This window comes from Diachasma alloeum, unplaced genomic scaffold (assembly GCF_001412515.2).
Source record: "Diachasma alloeum isolate Michigan unplaced genomic scaffold, Dall2.0 Dall_scaffold_00359, whole genome shotgun sequence".
Lineage (NCBI taxonomy): Eukaryota > Metazoa > Arthropoda > Insecta > Hymenoptera > Braconidae > Diachasma > Diachasma alloeum.
The window spans coordinates 1,015,751-1,024,428 of record NW_021680498.1 but is presented as its reverse complement, the minus strand read 5'-3'; the positions used below and the strand labels follow the sequence as shown (position 1 = coordinate 1,024,428).

At 34.1% G+C, this 8,678-nt stretch overlaps 1 protein-coding gene across 6 annotated transcripts in view; it reads right to left on the bottom strand.

Moving 5' to 3' along the window:
* The window catches only part of LOC107041239 (segmentation protein cap'n'collar), a 97,461-nt gene that overhangs the window by 36,161 nt on the left and 52,622 nt on the right, over positions 1–8,678 (bottom strand). The gene's annotated exons all lie outside the window — the stretch shown is intronic.

The window sequence follows — 8,678 nt, the reverse complement described above, 5'->3', positions numbered from 1 at the left end:
AAAAAAAATTAATTTAATTCATCTTGTATAGGGTGTAGGAAGTGGAAAAACGCAATTCTGAGTCGTCCATCTGCCTATACGGAACCCAAATTTCCATTACGGAACCAAATTTGTGGATCGACATTCGCCTGAGGTACCACTCATAAATCGTAAATGGTTGTAGCTGTCAGTACTAGTCCCTTCACCATCAACCCCCCTCCCCCCAGCACATTTACTTTCCGATTTGATTCCTAAATTCGTATCTGAATCGAGAAGTAAAAAACACTGACCTCGGTGGGATGAAAATTTTCGTTGGTTCCTTCACTCGATCCCCGACCTTGACTCGCCTGATGAGAAAATAATTGGTGATTATCTCATCCGTCAATTTTCATCTCTAGTTGTGCCTCTCCCGTCGGTCAGTAACTTTTTTATTGAGAGAAAAAAGGCTTCCTATTCAGATAAGTGTGGAACTATTTTTTTTCGGGAGAGGGGATGAAGAAAACTGACTTGGAATTATTTTCAGAGAGAATTGAAGTGAATTGATCAAGTGATAAAAGAAATAAATCAATTTTATTTAGTGGTCAGTTCGTTTTTTAATATTTTAGGACTTTTATGGGATTTTTTGTACTAAGAGGATCACTAGGGGCACGAGGGGAAATTTAGGGCTAAAAATGATGAAAATATGGAAAATTTTCAAGTATTTTAAGATTTTTGTTCAAAATCTCTAGTTTTCAGTCATTTTTGCATAAACTTAACGTAATTGTACTTAAATTATTTCAAATTTTGACTAATTTGATACTGAATTTTATTTCTTTGAAATTTCCCCCGTTCAAGAACAACAATTTTTAAAAATTCAAGACATTTTGCCGTGGAAATAAATCAGTTTGGTACTCAATTCTCCATTTTTCTACTGCAATTAACTAAATATTTTTAAAAAATGCCTGTTGTGATCTTGAATTTAACAAAATCAGAACCTTTGCTCTAAAAACTAGAAACTTTTTCTCTCAATGCAACAAAAATAGCGAAAACTTCCCATTCTTTCTCCACAATTTTTTTTTTCAACAAAAAAATCGTCATTTTCCTCAGATTTTGAAATATTCCCGAAACCAAGAGCCAAATATAAATATAAATATAAAGAGGAAAAAAGGAAGACTTCAAAAAAAGAAAAATTGCGAAATGAAAAAAATAAGAGACAAAAAAAATAAGAGAAGTATTTGATACCCACGAAATTAAAGAAATAAAATAAAATAAAGTAGAATCCTGAAAACTGAATAGACAAGCTAGTCTTCCCCATTACGCAGTACCCGAACGTCCATAAAAACCTAGCAATTACAGGTGACTAAGGTCAGTGTTAATACGACACTTGCGTGAGACACAAGTTCCAAAAATGACATGGTTCGCGTTGAACTACTGTCGTGCCGCGGTTTTTACCATTGCGTAATACAAGTCGCACAATAACGCACGAGGTTACATACGAGACACTCTCGGTCTCTCTCCTTTTAATTTCCCCTCGTTTATTATTAATTTTTTTTCTCCCTCTCTCCCGCGATGCACCAGCTCTCGGTACCCAGAATACATTAATTTAGCACTCATTATGTATCAACTTGAGAGGATACCTCTGAGTTCTCCACGCTCAGTCGTATGTAATCACTAGTTTGCATTTGCTGGGGTGGAGAAAAAGGTCGTAATAACATGCAGAGGTAATTATTAGCACGAATTTTCACGTGTCGTCTTCATGAGCTCAAGAAAATCAACAGATGAGAGAAGAATTTCCGCGTAAAATCCAAGGATCTTAATGAATTTAGACATTGTGACTGAAATTGAATAGAAGACAACTCAGTTGGCCCTAGTAAATTATTTTTAGGGCAAGAAAATGAATTTTAGAAGAAAAATTTCTGAATCAGGCCATCAAAAACCAATTTTTTAAGCAAAAAATGTTTTTTAAATAAGAACAAACGAATTTATGAATTGAGGGCATTTGTATTCTTAAACTGGAAACACTCGAAAAGAATAAAGTTCAAGATTAATTTGGCATTAATTAAAAATTGATTGAGTCAATATTTTTTTGATAATTTAGAAATTGAATTTTATTTTGACAGAATTATAAACTTCAGAGTTATTTTGAAAGATATTTGACATGTAATTAGATTAATTCTAGAACAAGAGAAAGCGTCAATTTAGGAGCGAAAATGTTCTCAATTGAAGTACAATTATGCTGTTAGAACAATTTTTTTATTTTTCAACGAAAATCTTTCTAGAAGAACTGGAATTTCAATGTATTTGGAGGACTTTTACTCGATATTTCAAGAAGTAATGGGAGAAATTAAGTTTTTATTCAATTTTGTTGGAATTCCGCTGGCCTTCTAATGTTATCACTTGAAATTTTTAAATGTCATCAACATTTCACCCGAATTTTTTATGTAAACACTGTTAGAAGTCTCCAATTCAACTGCAACTAATAAAACTACTCTATGAAGTTATCCTAAACATTTAAAACTTTCGCACATCGAAAATATGCTTTTTATAATAAATAGTTGTGAATTATACTGAGATGGAATTATAAATTTCAGAGGTATTTCAGAAGCGTAATTTTTTTTTGAACAGAAAAATCATCAATTGAAAAACAAAAATGTTAGTAACTGGAGTACAATTACGAACGAAATTTTACGTATTTCCGGGATTTTTTTGGGAATTACTGAGTCACAACGAACGTCTTCTTTAAATTTTGTTAAAATTCCCATATTCATCACTCAAATTTCCCCATCTGATGAACATGTCACCAATTTTTAAATTTAAACACAGAAGTTATTGATATAGAACTAAAAATTCCACAGAGATTTTAAAATATATTTAAAATATGAATAGATTGATTTTAGAACAGGAAAAAATCATCAATAAAAAAATGAATAATTATACGAGATTTTTCGTCTGATTTTCAACGAAAATCTTTTTAAATCAAGTAAAACTTTTAATACTTCCCGAATTTTTATGAAATATTAAAAAAATTCCAGTCGTTCTGTTAAAATCTTCCCTACTCTTCCCTCAAATATCCCGAAATAGTGTTAAAACTCTCCAATTAAACTACAATTCAGTAGCGAAGTGATAAAGCGGTTCAAGTCGATTTTGACTATTGGCCAGTTTTTAGTAAATATCTCAGAACTTAAGGGAGATAGCTGAATTTTTATCTAGACTTTTTTTGTAGCACTCAATTTTCTCTAGAAAAAAGGTTATCACGAAAATTCCGCTATCTCCTTCAGATTCGGAGATATTCTTCAAAAACTCAACTAAGAGATAACTCGACTTAAACCGCTTTACCACTTCGCCACTGAATTAATAAAACTACCTGTAAAATGCCCTCGTCGACGATGAGATTCCAACATTCTAAACTGGCTGATAATTCTGAACGATCATTTGTGCTGTGGGCCTTGAAGGGCTGCTGAACCTCTGTCATAAGTGAGAAACCGTTTTCCCCGTTCGTCCTCTCTATTTAACTTATCCCAAACACTTGAAACTTTCTAAAGACAATATTAGTTCAACGTGAAATCCAGAGTCTCTTCAGCTTCCCAATCAAGGTCACGTTCGATTGACAATGGCAAGTGGATTGAGTTGGACCTTGCGGTGGCGCGACGTATCCTCCAGAGATATCATTTCTCGGGCACAAAATAGCAATAGCAACTGGTGGTATTTTCGTTAAACAATAACACTTGATAACACGCGACACTGGCGAGATGCGTTATCACGGAAAAATTGCCGATTAGAATTGCGGAAATAGCGCGAATGCTGGGAGACACCTGGAGAGAACCGACTGGATGAACTCGCGTGCTGTTCGCGAGTGCTAGCCAGACATGCGTTCACATCTCCCTGGAAAGAACCGGCGCTACTGGGTGAAGGTAGGGGATCACCTTCTTTCTGCCATTGGCCCATTAGGCGCGAAATAAATGTCTCGCGTGTACGGCTGCATCTTCGGTATTAGGGAAATATGTGGTTCAGGGATCTTCGTGATGTCATTGTTTTGCAATTTTTCATTTGTGAAAATTCATTAATTTGTCGATTTAAAATTTTTTTTTTGGTTTTGTTTTTGCATATTTTATTTTTGCATATTTTCAGATTTATATTTGTTTAAATCTAGAGCGGTGAAGCAAATATAATGTTTAGCAGGTAACTGAATTAATTTAATTTTTAGTTGAGAACATTTGAGTTTTATTAATTGAGAAAACTGTTCAATTGATGATTTCTCTCGTTGTAAAATTAATCTGTTAATGTTTTAACTACATTTTGAAATTGAAATATTTCTGAAATTCATAATTTTATCTCGATGTTTTTTATAGGTTCTTTGTTATTCAAAATATCTAACACTAGATTAATTTTTAATTAATCCTGAACTTTATTTTCTTTGAATGTTTTCGGATTAATGAAGTAGAAAATCTCGACTATTTGTATTTCAAGAATATTTTCCACTTGAAATAAGTTTTTTTCTTATTTAATTTCAAACATTTTTTCATTAAATCAATTTTCGCATAATTATCATTTATCATATATTTTATTATTATTATTAAAGTTATATTTGTTTAAATCTAGAACTTTTGAGTTTTTGAAACGCGAAAATTGTTCTATTCTATGATTTTTCTTGTTCTAAAATTAATCTACACATGTTTTAATCATCTTTTAAGATATTTCTGAAAGTTATTATTTTATCAGAATGTAATTTATGAACTCCTCCTTATTAAAAGTAAATCATGTAACACTGTGACTTGATTAGTGTTAAATTAATGTTCAATTAATCCTGAACTTTAGTTTAACCCTGACCTTTAATGTTTAAGAAAGTTTAGGAAAGTATACGATCTTAAGATAAGAACTGCGTTTCCATTTTGAAAACGTCTCCCGCTAGAAAAAAAGTTTCTGATTCAATTTCAGACATTTTCATTCTGAAATTGAGTGTAAAATTTAATACTTCTAGGTCTAATCGATATTAGAAAGAAATCCGTAAAATTGTTCTGAAAACTAAAAACTTTCCTCTGTGTTCTTATAAAATTAGAATTAATCAGCTATTCTCTGACTGCGATTTCGCGAGAAGTCATCAAATAGTCAATAATCATTGTCATCAATACTTAATTTGCTTCTAACATCTTACATATACTCATAAAATTCGTATATTAATTCCACCGATTCCCAATTATTCATCAAATACTGTTCAACCAGTAAAACAGCTCTATAAATCCTCAAATTTCAAGAGATTCTCATCAACTCCCCATTCCAACCCCATACTCATCCCAACAAAAAATATTTCCAATCAATTCTGCGCCATTTATCCCCAAAAAAGTCCAGAACGCTGATTTTTCCGCCTAAAAAATATGAAAAGTCTATTCCACTTGATGATGTTTAACATCTTTTCCACAAACAGATCCTTTCCTCCCAAGAAAGCGTTGTAAATAACCCTCGATGTATAAACAGACAATTCTAATATGTTCACAAACGGCAATTACAATCAGCGATAAATTCTAAAAAAATCAGTTGCATAATGGCATCAAGAACAGAAGTTGTGGAAGTAGCAATAGCACACTCTGTAACAACTACACCCCAGAATAATAGTTGTTCCATGATTACTAGTAGTCTTACGGTTTAAGCATATACCTGTATATGGTACTGACACGCATATCTTTAAGGACGAAGAGGCCAAGGCGATAAATTTCACCTTGACGTATTTATATTTTATGATATACCTAGACCGAGTGCGTAGCGTAACGCGTCTTCCGCTTCGGAGAAAGATCATTAGAAGATGAGTATACATTACAGAACAGATGATAGCTTCTAAATTAGGAGAAAGATGTTCCATATTGAGGTATCAATGGCTGAAATGAAGCCACTGGGAGCAAAGCAATTAAATAAATTACTTAAAGAAGCTGTTATTAACGGCAAATGCACATTAATCAGCCACGAACAAGTGTCAAATGAATATCAGTCAACTGCGGAAATGGTGGGACGAATGGAGAGAGACTGTGAAGGAGGTTGAGTACAATTTCCAATGGTCGATGCTCGTCCAAGATTTCTCGGCAATCAGAAGCCGCTTGTAACGACGTAATAATTATTTTCCGTGTTACGCACGACATTGACATCTAATCTCTTCTCACCTGCTGTCACATCAGCCTTTCCCCGGGTATTTATCGGGGGGATTTTATGAGGGACTTTGGTAGCACACGGACGAGAGTCTATTTACGGTAAAGATAAGGAGGAACAATATCAGCGGAAAAATAGTGTCTGAAATTGTGAGAATTTTGGCTCCCTTTTGAGAGGATTGGGTCCAATTTCGTGTTTCGTGTTCGAATACGAAAATTTTCAATCGCATTTGAACATTTTTTTCCCATTAATTACGAGTGTTAAATTATTTTTCCTAATATTTTTCCAATTGTTGAAACAATATTGAAATGCATCAGACATTCGAATTGCGCGCCACTCGCGGCGAAGGCGTCATTGCCACACGTGAGCCTTGATGGATAGAATTTGACCCGAAACTCATAATTTCCCGTATCATTATTATGAAATCTGGAAAAATTCTGGAACTTGTACGGTCTTTCAAGCAAGATTTCATTCATCGCTCACTAGTTTTTTTTTTTCAATAGTTCATCATTTTTTTGGGAGATATGAGGAGGTAACCTCGGCCTTACAGTTGAAGGGCTCACAAAAACATCAACATTTCATTATTTTTTCTTGAGACCGACATCTCTAAAAAATACGAAAAAATACCCAGTGATGCATAAAATTGGAAAAGACACATTATTGTGTCTAATGACGTAACTCAAGACGTCTTCAAGACACTAGTCTTCATCGTCTCATAGTTGAAAATAATAAGATTTCCAATATTTGGCTTCACCGCAGTCACAATTTTGAAGGATCATACCGGTCCCAAGGGCTCAACCATAAAATCGAATGCATTTCACGCTCCAAAAAACTACCAAACAGTAATTTAAGTCCATAAGTTCAAAGAATTATCTCCTATTCGTAAGAATAAATGTAAATTTCTTAGTCAAGAACAGGAGATATTCATCTACGATCGCCAGATGTGAGATAAATCCCGATATTACGCGTCAAGACAAAACTTCTAACACCAAAAAATCCACAAGCCAGCGAAGAGGTACTCCTAGAAGGTGAAAAAGTATTTTTTTCTCCGGTTAACTACAAAACTTGCACATCGACTCGTTACATTAAGCCACAGTTACGACGTATAATTGTTGGGTACGCGATGCCGGTATATACTTGAAGTTGTATGGTACCTAAGTTCTCTTTTCTTGCCATACACAATCCAATGGAGCATCAACGCCGGGGTATTCTCGTGGTCGCAGTTGTAAATAATGAATGTCCTGTTTATGGATCGTAAACGCCGCTCTAACAACACGGCTCATACGCCTCTAGAAACCCCGCTATACTCTTGTACTCTTATCTTTACTGTGTTTCCTACTTCGTATATCATTGTAGGGAGCGTATCACCAGGGCAACCTTTAATTACCGACATTTTCGACAAAACCACCAGCGATATTGCGCTAGGATTGGAAGAATGGGGCTTGGCTGAATGGAGATGGGGAAAGATTTGTTTTGACATTTCAAGAGAGAAGTTGTCAGTCAGCGCACGAAAAAACAGAGCCTTTGATTGAGACTCTAAGACGCCAATTACAATGCTTTTCTTCCATTTTTTTAAACCTTTTTTAGACAAACGTCGTGAAAAAATAGACTAAAGTGGCTGAATTTAAGACATCACTTCTGCTGCGGCGGTTAAGATAGAATTCTAGATCTGTTTGGTGTTGTATGAAGGAAAATGTAGAGAAGGAAGACATGAAATAGGACAAAGGAATGAAGTTTCTAGCTTTCTAGTTCTATTTCAACACAAAACTTGTCGTGTTAAACTGAGAACGTCAGGAATTTAGAGATGAAGTTAAACTTTAATTGAGTTGGGTAACAGATACTCTCAAAAACACAGGAATCATTCATTATTTTGAGATGAAATTATAGATTTTGGGGTTCTTTTGGAGAATAGCTTGAAACATGAGATGAAGTTCAGAACAGGAAAAATCATCTGGCTTAATTTAAGACTTCATTTTTGCCGGGGCGGTTAAGATAGAATTCTAGATCTGTTTGGTGTTGTATAAAGGAAAATGTAGAGAAGGAAGACATGAAATAGGACAAAGGAATGAAGTTTCTAGCTTTCTAGTTCTATTTCAAGACAAACCTTGTGATATTAAACTGAAAGCGTTAGGAATTTAGAGATGAAGTTAAACTTTAATTGAGTTGGGTATCAGATACTCTCAAAAACAATAGTCGTTCATTATTGTGAGATGAAATTATAGATTTTCGGTTTTTTTAGAAGATTGCTTGACACACGAGTAGATGAATTTAAGAACAAGAAAAAATCAATTTTGGACATCATTTTTCCCCGTGAGCTTGAATTAGAATTCTAGATCTGTTCGGTCTTGTATAAAGGAAAGCGTACATGAAATAAAGAAAGAACGAGGACACGAAATAGCACAGGGAGAAGCAGTTTCTAGCTTTCTAGTTCAAATTTAGTAGAAAATTTAATAGCAATGCTATTTATTTCTAATGTATAATCTTCTTCAATTGAACACATCTGTGTCCTTGGTATCAGGTTAGATACTTTCAGAAACAAAGCAGTTGTGAATCCGATCGAGATCGAATTAAAAGATAACTTGGAA